This window comes from Apostichopus japonicus, chromosome 17 (assembly GCF_037975245.1).
Source record: "Apostichopus japonicus isolate 1M-3 chromosome 17, ASM3797524v1, whole genome shotgun sequence".
In the NCBI taxonomy this organism is placed as follows: domain Eukaryota; kingdom Metazoa; phylum Echinodermata; class Holothuroidea; order Aspidochirotida; family Stichopodidae; genus Apostichopus; species Apostichopus japonicus.
The window spans coordinates 23,695,465-23,714,788 of NC_092577.1; the positions used below are offsets into that span (position 1 = coordinate 23,695,465).

The following is a 19,324-nucleotide window of genomic DNA, read 5'->3' on the forward strand; positions in this document are numbered from 1 at the left end:
TCGTTCCAGGTGACATCACAAGGTGCATCGTAGCCGAACCATATACCATTAATTTTGATATTCTGATCCGACCACGACGCACCGAATGGTAAGTTTCTGTATCTCCAGCTACCAAGACGAAGGCCCTTTGTCTTTTCTGGATTCAACTTCGCCCCGGTAGCTCTCTCAAAAATAGATAGATCCTGCGAGAGTGCGCGAAAGGAGCCGAGACTCGAAACAATACATGTCACGTCATCTGCATATTGAGCGCATTTCACTTTGGCACCCCCTGGCACAACGAATGGAACAAGTTTGGAGTCCCTTTCCAAAAGACGAGAGAGGGACTCGCTAAACAAAACATAAAGTAATGGAGACAGAGGGCACCCCTGGCGCACCCCCCTCTCTACGTTAAAAACCTCCGAACAAAACCCATTTACGATAACAGAACTGAAACTTTGTTCATACAAAACAGAAATACATTTACGAAAATTTGGGTGCAACTGAAACGTCTCCAATACATTCATTAAAAAACCGCGATCCACCATGTCAAAGGCCTTCTGCTGGTCCAGAGACACCAATGCACATGGCAGATCACGCTCAATAACAAAGTCGGTCAAGTCGCGCATCAACCACAAGTTCTGCTGGATGCAATGACCCTTCACTGCACAAGTCTGGAGATCACCAACAAGATGCGGCATAGCCAGTGCAAGGCGGTTGCACAAGGCCTTAGCCAGCAACTTGTAGTCCACATTTAACAAGGTGATCGGACGCTTGTTATGGGGATCCAAGGGGTCCCCAGACTTTGGCAGCAAAGTAATCATGCCCAGACGTTGACTTTCGTTTAACAGTCCGTTTTGGAAGGCGTCTTCGAAGACGGCTCTGATGTCGGGTCCTATTATTGCCCAGAAGGTTCGGTAGAACTCCCTCGGAAGCCCGTCCGAACCCGGGGACTTGCCATTCTTCATCTTCGAAAGCGCCTTCCAAAGCTCAACAGTGGTTATTTCGCCCCCCAAAATATCATTGACATCGTGGGGAACGGTTTTTGAGATTCCCCTCAATAAATCGGCCTGTGCCGACAAGTCGACATTGCCACGCGTAAACAAACTCGAATAGTACTCTTTATATACGCGGACAATGCCGTGAGGGTCACTAACCACGGTCCCATCAGTAGCGCGTACAGACGGGACGCGTCTGTCACCTGCCGATGAGCTAACGGACTGGTAAAACCTCAGTGAAGGGCGCTCCTCGGCTTCCACCGCTTCGACACGGGCCCTGACGCGGGCACCGTGGTACTTTTCATCGAGATAAGTCTGCAAAGCGATGACAGCCAAAGGGTCGCCAAACTTCACCTCCGCGCACAGCTTCGAGAATTTGTCTCTTCGACGCCGTGCGCGGGTCACGCAATACTGAATTGCGTAGCGTTTGATGCGCAACTTGACCTCATCCCACCATTGGGATATAGAAGCAAAGGCCGGCTTCAATGTTTGCCATCCTTTGTACCTGGTCTCGAAACCCTGGCGGAACTCTGCCTCGCCAAGAATCCGACAGTTAAGCTTCCATAGGCCCCGCCCGATGGGGAAAATGGAAGGCAAAACAAAACGTGCTACTACAGTGTCATGGTCAGAGAGCGGACAGCTGAGCGTCTCGCAACCCGAAAATGTAAAACTTACGGGCGCATACACTCGATCTATCCTGGAGGCATCTTCTCCGTTAGGCCTCACCCACGTATACACCGTACTACACGGGTGCATATGCCTCCAGACATCGGCTAAAAGGTGTGCCGAAGTGAATCTGTCCAATTCTGTCATCCCAGCGTCGGGACTTGCAGACACAGAAGTTCCGAGTCTGTCAAGACCCGAGTCTGGGACACAGTTTAAAGTCTCCGACCATGACACACGGCGCACTACCAGGAACAGAGGAAGGCAGCGTGTTAAAAAAATCTCGTCTAGCAGAAGGCCGATTGGGAGCATACACATTGCAAATGGCGATGTTACCCTGTGGATACTTGAATAGAATGCAAACCAATCGGCCCTCGTGATCCGTCTCCACCCTAGTGGCACAACCCGCCTGACGAGCTGACAGAAGGATGACAGTGCCACAGGATGAAGACGAACCAAACGAAGCATGCAGCTCACCACCCCACTCATAAGCCCATAGAGGGACATCTTCTTCCAAAATATGTGTTTCTTGCAGGCAAACGCAGTCGACCTCCATTGATTTACAATATTGGAAAATGCGACTGCGCTTGCGATGATCCCTCATGCCATTCACGTTCAAAGTGGCAACTGAGAATGTATGGGCCATGAGAGGGCAATGAGGCAAAACTACGCCGACGACGATTCTGTAAGCTTCAAGCGCGCTCTAGACGACATATCGTCGTCCGAGTCGTCACTTGAGGCCGACCTTTTTAGAGAGGGTTCCCCCATCTCGTCGTACCAGCTCGTCCCAGTGGCACGTTTTGGCTCGACGATCACCGAGCCCCCGGAGTCGCTGTCAGACAGAGCCTCCGGAGACCCGATGACCACCGAGTCCCCGGAGTCGCCGTCGGACAGAGTCTCCAGATCTGGCGACACCGGCGGCGGGCTGGGGACGGAACTGGACGAGTTGATAGGGGAAGCTGGTGGAGACTTTCTCGGTGCGGGCACGGGGTTGGGGTCTGCAACTTCAAGGGAGGGTGAAACTAGGTGCATCCGGCCCTCCCTCTTTGCGTGGAGCTTCCTCCGAGGCAGTAGGTGCGCCAGAACTTGGCGCCTTTGATTGACCCCCACTCTTTGTCATAAAGACATAAGAGGAGGGACAAGCGCGAAAAACATGCCCCTCCTTCCCACAGAGTGAGCACACAACTTCGCTTGGGCAAGCAGAGGTATCATGCCCAAGACGAAGGCAGCGCCCACACTTTTTGTTTGGGCAGCCCTTGGCTTCGTGCCCGGTCTCCCCACACCTGAAGCAGGTACGGGGCTGACCGGGGTATCGCACGTGAGCTTTATGTCCGGCAATAAAAAGGAAGGAGGGAATGTCCTGCTTGAGGTCGATCCGAACCTGTCGGTGCCCGTTCAACACCCCGGGGGCCTGTGCGTAGGAGCACATTTTCATGGCCTTGACAGCCCCAAACCGACCTAAAACAGTTGCGACAAGTTCCTGACGCACCTCTAGTCCTACGTGGATGACAGTTACCCATACGGAACGCTCGTACGGAGTAACTGTCAAACCTTCAACCCCACTAAGCAACGCGACACCCTTCTGCCGGGTCACGTCACTTGTAAAACGTACATCATAAGTATTACGACCCTGGAGAGCTTGCAACGCATCAACCTCTCCAGGCACAACAACACCCTTACTCTTTAAAATACTAAAAACTTGCACCGGTGGAACCGCTTGTTCACCGGTGAAGGTTAACTTAACAATTTTGGAATCACGGCGCGATGCCATGATACCGAAGGTGGCTGGGCCACAGAGGAGTAACAAAACAAACTAAAGATAGGTTGGATAAAATACAGTATACGATGACTATATACGATAACGATATACGAACTGGCGCACACCCGCCTGGCGGGAAGTATAGCACAGTACAGTGAAAAAAACAGTTATCAGATGTGTGCTTTTTACGTGCAAAAAAACGGACACGGACCAAAGGTCAACAAAACCAAAAACTGTTTAACAACCACCAAAAACCCAACTGAAAACCCACAAACAGAAATCTCTCACTAACCCACAAATGTATAAAATATAGCGTTTAACGTGACCGTGAAAAGGACACGGACCCAAAGGCCAACAGAACCAAAACAATAAAGCTCCACAAACCAGCCCCAAAAAGCCAACACCAAACCACAAACAGAAAACCCCCAACCCATATTATGTAAGGACCACACAAACCCCCCACCCCACACATAACAACTAACTCCAAAACTCATCCGGGGTACGCCGTCCCGATAGCAGACGACAGGCTTGCGCATTACCTGCGAAATTTTCCCAATACGGGTCTTTTCAAGCCCCTAACAGTATTCCCCCTTTTCTTACGAGGGAGCAGAGTTCTTAACTCCTCGTCAACCTTGGTCGAGTGGACCTCCCTGTCAGGAACAGGAGGTCCACTAGCGACCATCGTGTCCGGTATAGCGGAAGCGGCTGCGGGTAGGGTGGAAGGGCCACTCGAGTCAATGAGATCAGTGGCCTGTTTTGTCTCATCAAACCAATCGGAGGACTCCTTAGCTACAACTAATAAGGCTGTAGTGCAGTCCTCCATTGGCGAGTCAGAATCTGGGCCACTTAATGTCTCTTGGGCCGGTTGACTCGGGGCCCGACTAGTATCACCGATAGCGGGCGTAGCTACCGGTGAACCAGTACAAGCGGCATCCTGCGCCGCGTGCCACTCCGCTAGTACCATCTCCGCCGTTTTGTCCTGCTCTGCCTCAGTGGGCAGGCTGGCAGTCTCGGCAAGTTCGATCAGGGGAGAGGTCGGACACGAAAGGGGGAACAAAGCCTCCATCGGGGCGCTAGTGTCGGACACTGGGGCGATGACAGGAGCATCATGTGGTACGGTGTCAGAGGCCGGGACAGGGACCGCTTCAACCACGCCCGTAGCCACTCTCGCGGCGTATGAGCGGTCTGGGCATAAACGGGCGAGATGGCCCGTTTTCCCACACGAGTTGCAAACGATATCCCCTTTACACTCGGCCAGGGTATGCCCAACCTGTAAACAGCGGCTACACCGCTTGTTCGGGCACAACCTGGCCTCATGCCCTTCCAGCCCACACCTCCAACAAGTGCGAGGCTGGCCCGGGTATGCAACGTGGGCCCTGTGCCCATTAGCCCACAAGGTAGAGGGGATATCGGACTTGAGTTCAACTCTAACTCGTCTAGTCCCGGTCTTGACACCCATACATTCAAGGAATTCCGGCTCCTCGTAGCCGGTCACTTTGCCGAAACGCCCCAGTGTCCGCACAACAACCTGTTCAGACATGTCCAGAGGGAGATGGAGGACTGTCACCCACACCGAACTGTCATACGGTGTGACCTTCAGTCCCTCAACTCCCTCCAACACATGGACGCCTCGGACGCGGGCAGCCTCGGAGGTAAACCGTACATCAAAACAATTCATACCCCGGAGAGGTTCACGCTGAAGCGCGTCAACCTCTCCAGGGACCCCCAAACCAACAGAACGCAAAACTGAAAAAACCCGCACGGGGACGACCCCAGCCTCCCCCGAAAAACTCAACAACACGATCCCGCTGCCACGGCGAGCCGCCATGACAGCCAGGGGCGTGGCAAAGCCACGCACCCACACACAAACCAAAACGAAACAAACCCAAAACACACAAACCACACCAAAACAAACTGTAAACCAATGAAGGGCCAACGCAAAAACACAATAAAGGTGTGGTCAACGAAAGGTGGAGAGCAGCCGAAAACACGTCCGCACTCCACGAGAACTGAACTGAACTCAGATGTAGCGCGAGAGCGAAAAACACGTCTGCACTCCACGAAAGCCAACTGTCAACTGTCCTATATGTACTTTTTTTTGGCTCGCTTGACCTGAGGTTCGTTTGTAAGAATGGGAGGGTTTGGTAGTGCCGTTTGGCCGTGACGTTTTGTATCCCGTATGACGGGTCACGTAAAAAGCACCCTGAAGGTAAAACTACCATAGTACTATCGTGACAAACCCTCAACATTGTACCATGGAATCTGTAGGAGAAGCATTTTGCGTATTTCCACAAAATGGCCCATTACGGCCCACAGGTGACCTTTGACCCCAAATTTTGGACCATCTCTGATGGCCCTATACCCAATGGTCCTTGTGTCCAAGTTTCATGAAATTCAATCGAACACTGTGCGAGTGGGAGCGGTTTTACCAATTGTTCACGGATAGAGTTATAGATGCGCACTGTAACAATAGCTCACACCAGCATGCTGGTATGAGCATACTGCACGTTATAGCCAGAAATCTGTACAGTTGGAAGTCTGACCTCAATATATGACCGTTACTAGCAAATTTTCGAGCACAGCTACTTGACACGGAAGTAATTGTTTCGCGCAAATCCGGTTCTACGGACTTCGGTTCGCTACTTCCATGTATGGATGTAATCGGCAAAATTCGCAGACATCCCAATGTAATTCGGGTTCACGAGTATCGTAGATCGATACTGGATACATTAGAGAATCAAATACGATCATTTCCGGAAAAAAACGAAGATTTTTCCACTAGAACAGTGCATTTTCTTTTCGACGACCAACGTGAAAACATAAAGGTAAGTCAAATCGAGTCGACGTCTATCGTTATGTGACTTTTGCGTCTTAGACAACCTTTTACCGTAAAAATAGCATTTTTGTAATATTTAAGCTTAAATCTTACTCATATTTGTCAGAAAAGTTGTAACTCTCCCGAAAAGAGTGATTTTTTGGTCAACGAAAGTAGTGCCCTATTGGGTTTTGGTTGCCTCAAATTTCTGTATCCTAACGTACATAATACAACAATACACGAAAACACCATATCCAATAACGTGCAACCTAGCTCTAAATGGTTACTATGTAGTGTGTCCTAGTGCAACATTTGCAACGTCTCGTATTTATAGTGAAGTTACTAGTCCGTATAGACCTAGATTCCCCTCATTTTGTGCGTTAATATGAAAAAAATCAGGTAGTTGACATGTTACGGTACTAGGCCTACTTAGGCCTACCTAATAGTTAAAATTTCGAGGGCATAGCGGACAGTAATAACTAGTAATAGCCTATATATTACTGGAAGTGAGGCCTAGTACATCACTGTACTAATGATAATTTATTAATATTAGAATATTAGTTCTGGTAGTAGTAGGCTAGTACCCAAGTTACTAGTGCTACTACTGTATCCTATAGGCACTAAGTCTTGAACTTATAATTATCCTCGGCTAAACACTGGCTCTCGGCCATCTTTACTACCAGCAGGTCTCAGTTTTAGTAGGCCTTCAAGGCTACTGACAGTGACTGACAGTATGACGTACTACTACTAGCCTACTAGTAGTGGTACTAGGCCCTTGTAAATAGTAATAGAATACTACTTCTACAGTTACAGTAGGCCTAAGACTGATAAATTAAGTAATTAGGCATAGCCAAGTCCAATATTAATAATGGCTTCAGCCATTCTAGTCCTTAGCCTACGTCCTGTCCTTTGGTAATATTTCTAAGGCCTGAGGTTGAGAAGATTTGGACTGCATTTAAAATACGATAGTAGCAGAACGCCTTTGTACATTGTATTATTTAAGGTCGTAGCCCAGTTATAATACTACTGGCAGCAGCAGTAATACTTGAACTACAGTAGCTGGATTCATCACTTTAAGTTAAGGCCTTAGGCCCTACTGTATGCTTTAAATGTAGTTAGGTAGACAATATACAGACACAGAAATATTACCAGCTTGCTATATACTGCTTCGCCTTTGATATTTTGTGCTATTACAATTAGACTAATTGCTTTTACTTAAGGGATCAGAGTGTGACATTGCTTGGCTGACAACTACAATTAAACACATTGTATTTACTGGAAGGTGCTTTCTCTGATAGGTATTGTAGTAGTTAGTTATTGTTTAACCTTTAAGAGTTTTGACAAATGTTTGTTAGCATTATTCACCAAGCAGTTTCTAGCATGACGCTAGCTCAGTAATTTAAATACTGCTTTTTAATTCCTTAAAATATTGCTTACTTTTTCATGTTTTGTATATGGACAGTATATAGCAATGCCCAAAGAAAGTTCTTGCCAAATTTTGCACCCTGAAAGACCAGGTGGACCATGTAAGGTTTGTTTGAAAGAAAAGCCACGATACTGGCACATTGGGCAAGCATTACCCAGACATGCTCAAACAGTTATTAATCTTCGGGCTGTGAATTGCAGTGATGATGACTGCATTTGTCAAGCTTGCAAGAAACACCACGCCACAGATTCTGAACATAGTTCAAAGCGTGGTGTTAAAAGATCATTATCTCAGAGTTGTGCTGTGGAGGGGTGCACAAATTTGCAGAAGCTCCACCAAACTAATTTAATATCTTTTCCTGCTGAAGTTTTACAGTTGTATGGCTTAGATTTTTCACCAGAAAGTGCTACTCCATCAACCATCATTGCCACATTATGTCACCATCATTACTGCAGTATTTATAACCAGTCTTCTGTCAAGCATTGTACATTGTGTGGATCAGCAAAGTCATGTCTTAACTTGTGTAGTAATGTTAGTGCTGCTCGATTATATTCTGTGGATGTCATGCAAAAGGAAGAGTTAAAAGGTGAAGCAACTTTCAACTTATGTACTGTTTGTCATGCTTCTGTTACTAGGTATTGTAAAGGCCAGAAATTCATTGCATTCAATCGTAGCAGTAAGCTATACTTGTCATCTCTGCTACGGCCTTTCATTGAAGCCTCCTCCGCTGGTTTTATTGATTCAGTGGATGACTTTGCTTTTGCTCATACTTTATCTGAGATTGGTACAGCATTACTCAATGACAAGGCATTGCTAGTTCAAAATGCCTTTAATGACTACTGTTTTAAGTTTAAGGAAGTTGTGTCGTCTGAGGGTTTAGAGGCACAGATAGCTTCTTCCCACCGTTCTCTCCATTTATTTCTGTCTTCAGTGAGGTCAGCAATAGGTGAATGTATCATTACTTCTTGTATTCAAGGAAATAACAGGTGTGGAACTATGATGAGAAGGTATGGAACTGATCTGTGTACAGCTCTTCACCTTACCTTATACAATCAGAAATCGTCTCAAGCTGTTCAAGCTGAACCAGCACCTTCTACTTCAGTATCATCTTTGTGGAACATGCATCTTTCTGACATTTCAAGTGAAATTAATCAAAACTTGTCTGCAAGTGCTAGAGATATTATTTCTCAGGACAGGTCCACATCGTACAGTTTGGATACATTTGATTTTGTATCTGAAATTAAACGTATTCCTGCTGTCGTCTGGAATTTTGTTGTAGCATGCACACAAGGTACATCAGAACTTTCAGCAACCCATTTTAATAGCAGATTTAACTGGAGTGAGCACTTTCTTTCTGATACTCATCCATCCGAGGCAGTCAGTCGGTCAAAGTTAATGAAACGTTACTTTATTGTTTGCAGTCTTTTGTATACAACTAATGAATCTTGTTTTAGTCATCTTCACATGGCTATTTCTGACCTGGTTGATCGGTTTACATCTTCCTCAACTTTATGCTTCAATTACCTCTCAAACTTTGGTATAACTGTGTCTAAAAGCACTTTCCTTCGTTTTCAAACCACCATTTCAAAGGCTGAAATGAATGATAAGCCAGTTATTCTTTCAAACAGTTTCTGTGTGGCATCAGTGGACAACATCGATAGAAATAGTGCTTATGCATCTGTCAAAGTTGGTCAGGCCAATAGGGGTTTTCATGGAACATCTGTTCAGTCTGTTGAACCGTTGCCTGTTACATCTTCTATTGGCAGTGCTGCAGGTAAGTCAGTACATAGTTATAATAGAGTAGGTCAATGCAGTAATTTATCAGTTGATGACATCAGGGATTACCAAGCCTCATCAAACCAAACTTATTCAGCAGTAATGTCTTTTAGGAATCCTTTTCGTGTCCTTTCAGTTAGTGATTTTTCTCTCGCTGAAAGTGAAGCAACTGCTCTCTCCTGTTTTGAAAGGAAAGTTTTCTGTTACATGCTTGTCAAGCAGTTGCAATACTCTAGACATCCAGACATTGTCATGCCAGATCTGAAAACATGTTTTACAGACCTGGATTGTCCCACAGAGAAGTCAACAGTCCATTATATTTCCATTCTACCTGAGCCAGCTGAAAGTCAGCAAACTATTCTTAATGTTTTAGACATACTTTATCGGAAGCACCAAGTTGGTTCGCAGATACAGCACTTGGTTGTTGCTGGTGACTGTAAAACATATGATGTCATCCTTAACTTGAAACGACTGTACGGCGAAGAACTGGACTGGGTAATCCCATATTTGGGAGAGTGGCACCTCTTGAAAAACAGTCAACCACCTTTAATGAAGTTGTACTCTGATGCTGGACTGAAGACACTTTTGTCCCAGTTTCATAAGGGTAAAACCCTGCAAACTGTTCTTTGTGCTTCTGGGTTTAAGAAAACCCATCACTTTCTTTTGCAGTCATGGGAGGCACTGTATAGGCACATTCTTCATTTGTATATTTCGGATGAGTCTAGACTTGACCAATCTTTCTTTACTCTACTAGAGAAAGAGATTGGGCAGAAGAAGTCTAATCTGTTTCCAACTATTTTCAGTAGTTCATTGATGGAACATCTTGAGGCTGTTTACCTTACCTTTAAGGAATTTGTTCAGTCAAAGTGTATGTCTGACACAACCTTTCAGTTCTGGTCAAATTTTTGTTTGAGAGACATGATGTTTTATGGAGGTTTGTATATGTCTATCAGATCTAGGGATTTTAGTCTTAGAGGTGCATGTGTTCGCCAGATGTGTCCATTATTTCATGCGATGGATCGAACCAATTATCTAAGAGTAGTTCCCATCCACATTGCAACTTTAAAAACTTGCCCAAGTTATGTTTTACGTCATCTTGAAGCAGGTGCTTTTGCTGTCAGTCTCAGTGGCAACCATAATCAGTGTGTAGCGCTAGATGAGGCTCATGAGATGTGCATAAACAAAGACATGAAAATGGCCATGAATGCAACCGATCCTCAAGGACTCAATCGACTAATGCATTATTTACCTTTCAGGTCACGTGTAACCAATAACTTGGCAAAGCAGGTGAAGCCTTTCCGTAGTTCTTTAGAAGTTGATTCAGCCAACCATTCTGTGATAGAGTCCAATATTCGATGCTATCTAGAAAAATTAAGACAGTCTAAAGTGTTTAGCGTCTCAGATCGAGTAGCCCTTGTCCATTTGTTTGATGAGAAGGTGGCAAGCCCCCTTGTTACTACTGATCTTACTACTTTCTATTCAGTTGGTGAGGCAGACTTTATTTCCTATGTGTCATGTTTTATAATAGCAGAAGCTTCTGCTAAACCCTCCAGAAAGCGAAGGAACCTTCACACTTTTGCAGATAAGAAGAAAACAACGATCAAGAAGCGCCAAGAACTGAAAGATCATAAGCTGCAAATTGCTTGTCTTCGAAAGCAGGTAGCATGGTCTAAAAGCAACAATGCTGCAGTGTCTTCCCTTAACCAGTTTATTCCTCTTCCTAGGGCCATCTGTGACAGTGATGGCATCCCAAACAAAGGTAACAAGGCAGCTTCTGCCTCTTTTCTGCAGAAAAGGTTTCCACAGACTTTTTGTGAAAAGCCTTGTCATGAACATCTTTCATCTGGTGGTGTTTGTGTAATTATGGAAGGTATGTTCATGATCAACCTCACAAGACCCCTCGATTGTCACAAGACATTTGGTGACTATGCTTCATTTTTATATAAGCAGTGGGTTGTTTATGCAGTTCGTTTTTTGAAGGCTTCTGAGGTTCACATCATTTTTGACCATCCTGGAAGGCATGGTGTTTTGCCCAAAGACATAGAGCGTCAGCGTCGAGATGAGCATTCTGATGCATCTCATAGTGATGATTGCATCACAATAATTTCATCTTCTACACCTAAGCCTGGAAATTGGACACAATTTATATCCAACCGAACACAGAAACGCCTTCTTGTATCATTCTTATCACATGAGGTTATGCAGATTGCTCAATTGGTTGACACCTGTCCTGGGAGACTAGTGACTGCTGGAGGGTTTGATGGCGAACATACAGACAAAGCCAGTGAACTAATTGATGGTACTGTGTCCTTTGTTCCTTCTCTATTTTCTGACCATGAAGAAGGCGATTCACGTGTTTGGTTCCATGCTAGTAAAACAACCTGTAAAAGCATTGTTATATTCAGTCCAGATCGAGACACTTTTCATATTGGTCTTCCCTTCATGCAGTCTATTTTTGCTAACAAATTTGTGTATGTACAGCTTAGAAAGCAATTCAGGAATGACTTGTTTGTGTTGGTTGGTGATATTTGTTCTTCACTCTTGAAAGACTTTGACCTTCAGTCTCTTGGTGACAGATTGGAACTTGCTCCATCTTTCTTGGAAATGGTTTTTATTTGTAGCGGTTGTGATTATGTTTCATTTTTCAAGGGGCAGTCCAAATTGACTTTCCTCAAAGCTTTCTTTCGGCACGCCAAATTTATTACAGGTGGCGTCCAGCCTGGACTTCTGCTGGCTGATTCTTGTCATTCAGAGGAAGGTTTATATGCATTTTATAGACTTATTGGCTCAGTTTACTTCCAGACTCATGCAGGTGGATTTTCAGAGGATAATCCCGAAGAACTTTTTCACTCTTTGTACACACCAGAAATAAATGTACTAGACCATCACAAAGCTTTTGTTTCGAAGATTCGTGAAGGTCATTTTCATCGTATTTCTGATGAGTCATACTGGATGCCATCTGCATCAGCCTTGTATTATCATTGGCTACGCTGTTGTTGGACTTCTCAGCTTTGGGCACAAGCATGCTCAGGTAAAGTTATAGTCCCTGATGTGTCACGTTATGGCTGGAAGAAGATAGACACAGGGTTACAGGCTATTTGGGATACTCCAGAGAATTTGTCACATATTGCAGAAGTAACCCATTTCTTGAAAACTGGTTGCAAATGTAAGACAGGTTGCAGTTCTAAGAGATGCAAGTGTGTTAGGATGGAGACAAGTTGTGGACCATCATGTTCATGCTTAAATTGCAAAAATAGGTTGGAGACCAGCAGAGCAGTAAGTGACAGAGATGACATAGGTGAAGTAGAAAGCAGCTCTGACTATACCACATCAGAGTCGGACAGTGATGTGGACCATCCATTTCATTCTCCAGGTCATATTCCTACTTCATTCACTGCTTCAGACTCAGATTCTGAGGATATGTATTAGTAAAATGTTTTATGTATTTTATACAAGGATACAACAGTTCTTGAATGTTGTTTTTGTAGTAATGATCTTTCTCATTTTGTCTGCAGGTATTTAGAACTTACATTATTGGGAGTCTTTATCTTTAAAAACTTCTCTTTAATGAATATCATTAACTCTTTTTTTGTTTTGTTCAGTGCAGCCGTACTATGCAACAACATGGTGTAGAGTGCTAACTAAAATGCCATCATCTACTGTCACTTTTATCGGTAGTGTATGCAACATTCAGATGTAAGTATTAGTGTACTTGAGGGAAGGAAGGGGGGGGGCAAGGGGGAAAACAAAGGGGATGGGAAGAAAGCAGGGGAAGTGGGTGGAGTAATTTGAGGCATCATTAGTGAAGTGAATTGGCTTGCAATACTTAAATAGTCAAACTTGGGCATATCAAGAACAAAAGCATCATGTTGATTTACTTTGTCAAATCATGGGGCTTTCACTTGGGAATTGATGATTTATTACTTAGTGGAAGGTTTTACTGGTGGTAAAAGAAAAAAATTCCTAAAATGTATTCATTTATAAGCTTGCCATTGGAATGTAATGTCCTACTGAAAAACTGCCAATATAGAAAGGTATCTTGCATCTTGCCAGTGACCAGTCACTAATAGTCTTTCATGTGTCTGTTCTACAAGCAGAACTCTAAAATGTGCTTTCCCAATCAGGGGACAAAAACATTATCTTGCCAAAAAAAAAGGAAACTGTCATTCACTTTTCATATTTACATGTACTCTCAAAGCCTTTTATAAATGTATGCCTCATACATATTATTGTCATTGACTTAGTCTTTCCTGTATGTGTTACACTCAAAATACTTAAATGTGCTCTCCTATTCAGGAGCCAAAAAATATCTTGCCAAAAATAAAATCTTCCATAAACTTTTGATATTTATGTTTCCATTTACTCCTGAAGCCTTTGATGTATGTATGTCACATACAAGTTACTACCGTTGACTTATAGTCTTTCCTGTGTGTTACACGCAAGACACTTAAATGTGCTTTCCCATTTAGGAGACAAGAAAAAGTATCTTCCTAATAAACAAGGAAGCTTTCATTCACTTTTGATATTTACGTTCCATTTACTGTATGTATTCCACATACAAATTATTGACTTAGTCTTTCTTGTGTGTGTTACATGCAAAACACTAAAATTTGCTGTCCCATTCAGGAGACAAGCAAAAAAAACTTGCAAAATATAACATCTTTCATTCTCTTTTGATATTTACCTTCCATTTACTGTATGTATATTACATACAAACTATTGCCATTGACTTAGTCTTTCCTGTGTGTGTTACATGCAAAACACTAAAATTTGCTTTCCCATTCAAGAAAAGACAAGAAAAATATCTTGCCAGAAATAATAACTTTCATTCACTTTTGATATTTCCGTTTACTCTTGAAGCCTTCAGTGGAGAAAAACAACAACGTTATTGCCAAGTTTTTGCCATTGAATAATAGTCTTTCCTGTGTGTTAGTTACACACAGAACACTAAAATGTGCTCTTCCCATTTAGTGGACAAGAGAAACTTTTCTTGCCAAAAATTAAGAAACCTTTCATTAAATTTCAATAGTAACATTTCCATTTCTCTTGAAGCCTTCAGTGGTCAAAAAAAAAAAAAAATATTGCCAAGTTATTGCCATTGACTAATAGTCTTTCCTGTGTGTTACTTACACTCAGAACACTAAAATGTGCTCTTTCCGTTCAGTGGACAAGAGAAACTTTTCTTGCCAAAAATTAAGAAACCTTTCATTAAATTTTAATTTTACTCAAGATGCCTTGATGCATGTTTGTCACATACACATTATTGCCATTGCCTATAGTATTTGATGTGTGTGTTACACATAAATTTCTCTAAGGTGCTTCCAAATGTATATTTGCCAAGAAAAAAACATTCTCAAAGAAGGAAAGTTTTATTCATTCTTGAAGTCTATTTGTTTTGTTACAGTATGTTGTATTAAGACTGTTGCAACAATTTCACCAGTATTCAGTCTAAGGTGAAGCGTGAACACACAAAATGTATCCATGTGCTTAACATACCTCATTCTTACGGTGAACAGAGCTTTCCAGATTTTATTACATCCTCATGTATATTACCTCATATCTAAAGTCTTCATATAAGAGTTTATTTATATAAATCATTTTAAGTTTTCTGTCAAGTTTTAAGCCATATATTTACTTTCTACTTTAACCATTTACTTTTCCATATCTTTTCATTAATTTAAATCTTACGTTTTATGTCAAAGTTATATCTCACCATCTCAAAGTACCATTTCATAATTAACTTGTATTCAAGATGCAAAAGTTTGTCAAACCATCCATCCTGCCACCTGTGCTGTTTTTGCTATGTCATGCCTTTCACTATGCCACCTTGTAATACAGTCATAATGCACTTGCCACTATATCAGACAATATTATTGTATGAAGTCTTCATTGTATAAAGTGTGTGTTTCATATTAAGTATTATTTAAGTTTTATAAACCATTCCTTCCATTTTATCAAAGCATTTCACTTTGAAGTGACTAATGTAAATTATGCAACCTTTACTGCATGTCTTCATTTTCTTCCATGTATGTAAAATATATATCATATTGCACAGTACATTTAAACATGTTCTTTCAAGGGGAGTGTCGCATCAAGAGATTAATAAAAGACCTGGCAATTCTCTTTCCATTGTTAGACTAATGTTTCTCTGTATGTATTTACAAAAAGAAGAAAGCAGTCCCTACTCAAAAAAAAATTTGGTCGGATTATCCGTAGTAACTAATGCATCCAAACATGTCCTGTGTATAGTTCCCGACCCAAAGAACAGCAAACCCACCTTATCCCTCCGAAATACCCTAACCATTCCCAAAGCTAGTACACACCCCACTCATCCCAAAGCTGGTGAACACCACATCCTTCCCCGAATCCCCACAGCCGACTACATCCCCTCCAAAAACCCTAAAAACACCCCAGCCCCTAAACACCACACCCCTCCCCTACACCCCTACCCAAGCCCCAGTAATTCACTCCTTTATAAACAAGTGGTAATGTTATGTAATATATCAATCAACAAAAAGATTGGTATTGACTGGAAAACTGTTAACTGATGTTTATTCATGGATATAAGCAGCAGATGGAGGACCCAGCTTTGCAGATCCTCACTGAGTAAAGGTCTACTGTTGAACTACTGTAAGGTGGGTAAGTATAAAACATTTGGTATTGCAGGTGTAAATATTTGGGTATTGTGGAATTCCTTACAATAAAGCAACAGACTTTGGGGGGAAAAGTTTGTGTTACCTTCACAATTACTACCAATGATCTTGTAAGAAATTCAACACTTGCATCTCCCCCCCCCCCCCCATCTTGCCACTCTTACCCCTCCCATATGCTACTCTCAGTAATTCCACGTTTTACCTACTCATACATTAGAATTTGGGACATAATTTCTTCAAAACCTAAGCACAACTTAAATTACTTCATTTCACGCTACAAAAACTAGCATTCTTAATAAACCGAACACTGTAGGAATGGGTTCCACTACATTGAAAACGATTTGAGTGAAGTCTTGTCGGTTGTAGCCCATAGCATGCAAACGACTTGGCGAAAGTCTAACTAATTTCAAAATGGCGGCGGTAGCAACAAAGTCGCGCGTGTCGAGCTAATCGTTTTGTGACTGGCCGTCTTAGACAACCATTTCACCTAATCTTTACAGCATCATGTAGGAGAGTAGAAGATCCACAAATGGGAGAACTTTTTTGCTGTAACTCTCTTTCGTTGGTTCGTTTTGGCCTATTTTGTGTCACCTAGGAATACTTGTGTGAGGACGAAGTTGGATTGCAAACGTTGTTTCATAGGTTGTTGTTGATTTTTTCTCGGATATCTTTGCCCTACCATACATAAGAATTACTTTTAATCCATTCTGTGAAGTTTTGGTAAGTTGTAAACCTTCAATGTCTGTAAATTCTGTGATTCAATAGTAGGACCTACTTTACGTAAAATGCGGGGAAATTCAAATTTAATGATATGCGTAATCGTTGATCTTTCTTCGAGGTCACGGGGTCAGACTTCCAACTGTGTAAACACCGCATTTCTGAATGGTGGTGTTCACAAACAGAATGAGGTCACTACTGACGTTGTCTGGTAGGCTACGTATCGAACTGTATGTAGAAAGTTTCATTGTTTTACACTTGCTTAAGATACTCATTTTGCGAAAAAATAACATTTATCTAGATTTACTGAATTGTTACATGGCATGTTCAACACAAGTCAAGAATACAGGTTTTGTAGAACCTGTATTCATACCTACAGGAGGACATCCTGACACACAATGATGATTGCATAGATTCTTTGAGCCTCTGGCAAGGAATAGAAAATAATTTATTTTGAAATAGATAGTTTGATAAGACTGGAATTATGATATGTGGTGAATAACTTCAGTAAAAAACTTTGTACATATGTTTCACTTTGTATTCACACAGCTGTCTTTTGCATATAGTTTCAAAATGATGAAGTGTATTACATGTTATGGAAAACCGTGTCTAATGGAACAGTAATAGTTTGTAAAAACGAATGTTTAATCTGATTATACAGATGACCAAATAACAGGGGCTACTTTTGTAAAAACAAATAACGTCTGGTCATGAGCAAAATTGCACTACGTTCCGCCCCTTCAGAATTTTCATGAGATGAAATTTCGTACCACACAAACGTACCAAACCACCTACCAATGTCATGAAAACAAGTTTGATCAAAATCGGACATGCAGTTGCCGAGATATTGACATTTTAGAGAATTCGCTCTAAACCCTGCCTACTCATAAATATTCATGATATTGGAACCAAATAAATAGAGATCGTCTACTAATGATGGGCAACTTTTGTACCAAGTATGACCTCAATCCACTTTTGGAGTGCCGAGAAAACCTACTTACAAGCTTTGTGTCACACACACACACACATGCACTCATGATTGCATAGATTCCTACGGATTGAGCCCCTTGTTGTCAGTTTCTTATTTTGACTTGCTAACTATACACCTGTAGCAACAGGGTAAACTGTTTTCTATTGTCAATTGACATTGAAGCGGAGTCATATTAATAAGGTCAAAGCCAGTGACTTCGAGAAGACTGGGATTATACAGATGACCAAATAACGGTCAATCAGGGGCCAATTTTGTCCAGAAATAACCTCTAGTCATCAGTTTCTTATTTCGACTTTCAACTATACTGCTGTAGTAACAGGATGCTCGAACTGAATCTTCTTGTCCTTATCTCCTTCCACTGTCAATTGACATTGAAGCGGAGTCATGTCAATAAGGTCAAGGCCAGTGACTTTGAGCAGACTGGAAGGTAGGTCGAAGGTGTTCCCGCACTCTGTGATGATGGAGATATTGTCTAGTCTGAAATTTGAGAAGAAATAAAAGTAAATAAAGTAGGGCAGATGAATTTGTTTCCTTGGTACAGGAAAACACTCCTTCTAAGGGCAGGGAGAAGGTTGTCGGACACAGTTCGGAAGGTACACTTGCATGTTTACTGATAATCATCGATCAGCGATCAGAAAAGGCGACAGAGGCATGTTTGGAGAAGTTTCAAGCTGAAATTCAAATCAAGTTTTACTGTCCCCTGGTCAGAGCAGATATGATGTGAACCAGGGTACATTTTTAGTTGCGGGAGAGCAGCTGAAGAAATCATCATGTCTCTCCTTCTGTTATTCTGTTCCATTTTCTTTTGTTCTTTGTTCGTAACAAACGTCCATAACTCAAAAACTATTGAATGGAATTGGATCAAACTTGGTACATATGTTAGGTATGTGTCATAAATCAAAACTCTTTGGGCCCTATAAGTGTTTAGGCCCTGGCATTTTGGGGGCTGAAACTAGACATTGCTGGGTGAACATGAAACTTGGTACATGTAGTCCACATTTCGTGCTGAAAATTCCGAGGGTCACCAGGGGTCATTTGAGGTGAAATTACCAGACATTGTTGGATCAACATGAAACTTAGTACATTGTGCTGAAAATTTGCAGGTCAATTTTTTGGTCACCACAAGCAAATTACTAGACATTGTTGAATCAACATGAAACTTGGTATGAACATGTAACTTCGTACATATAGTCAACATTTGGTGGCAACTATTTCGAAGGTAATTTGGAGGCCATCAATTAAGAGTGTTATTGAAAATATAGGGACATGGCCCTGGCCACAAGACACCCTTAGTTGACCTTTGATCTTAAATTCATGAACAACCTGAAAGTAACACTTCCACAGTAGTATCGTGACAAATCCTCAACATTTTACCATGAAATCTGTAGGTATGAGCTAAAAATGATATATATGAATCTTGGTTCACCGAGTTTCATTTAATGCTTGAATTTGAGGTCACCAGATTGAGAACAAATCACAGAATATTGTTGAACATTGGGAGTGATTGTTAATGGCCCGCAGCTACCAAGATATTTCTGATTGTTTTACAG

At 42.3% G+C, this 19,324-nt stretch overlaps 1 long non-coding RNA gene across 1 annotated transcript; it reads left to right on the forward strand.

Annotated features, from left to right (window-relative positions):
* The first annotated feature begins 5,494 nt into the window (after positions 1-5,494).
* Positions 5,495-15,536, forward strand: LOC139984742 (uncharacterized). The gene is made up of 2 exons (XR_011799172.1): positions 5,495-6,221; positions 13,016-15,536. It is a non-coding gene; the product is annotated as an uncharacterized lncRNA (long non-coding RNA).
* Positions 15,537-19,324: the final 3,788 nt, after the last annotated feature.